We start from the raw sequence: 934 nt of genomic DNA on the forward strand, positions 1-934 counted from the left end.
AGAGAATTCTCTGACGCCTTGAAAGTCAAGTAGTATTTGATTGTCACTAAATTCTTGCTGAAAAGCTGTCTTGGCTCTTGTGAAAGTATTTTTCATTAGTTCAACTTCACTATTGTTTTTTAGCTGGATAACTTTTAATATAATGTGGAAAGAATTGTGTTCAATTAGATTCTGTGATAGACTAGGATCGTTTTCAATCAAGTGGTTTTGTATCTCTGAGGCCTTTGTCTTTATTTGCGCGCTTTTTTCTTGAATGGCGAAAAAATAATTTGGTGGAAGGTTAATCATTTTCCTTGAATTTCCTTGACAGGTGGCACCCAATTTAAAAAAAATAAGTTACATTAACTTAATGACTTTTATGTTGACTTATATATTTTTTGATAAACTTTTTCATAGAGCTAGTGATGTGTCGATTTTTCATCTTTTTTTTTTTTTATTATGAAAGGTCTATATTTACCGTAAAAGAAATTATTTTAGTATTAACCTACTGTTAAAAGGAATAGTAGTTAGATTAGATTTGAACAGTCTAATTCACGGTCATTTGGAATACTTAATATTGGCCCTTGGCCTGAAGTCTGGTTTATTTCAGATTTTAGTAGGTGTGGAGTCATAAATGTCAATCGATATTCTTGGCTGTTTCCATGAATATCTTCGATGTATAGTAAATACCGTTTAAGATTTTCGGGGAGTACTAGATTAGCCAAAGTGTTGTGAATGTTTGTTTTTCTCATCACTAAAGGTATGTTTTTTCTACACAGCTCCTTTAAACTTGGTTTATTTGGAGTAATTCAGACTCTTTTGAAAATCAGTTGTTTATGAAAACATAGCGGACTTATGCAGTTTATTATTTTTTCATATTTTAAAATATCTTTCCCTTTTACTAATTTTGACCCAATGTTTTCATCTATTTTATAAAACTTATTTATTAAACGTT

Source organism: Artemia franciscana, unplaced genomic scaffold, assembly GCF_032884065.1.
Source record: "Artemia franciscana unplaced genomic scaffold, ASM3288406v1 Scaffold_588, whole genome shotgun sequence".
Taxonomy (NCBI): domain Eukaryota; kingdom Metazoa; phylum Arthropoda; class Branchiopoda; order Anostraca; family Artemiidae; genus Artemia; species Artemia franciscana.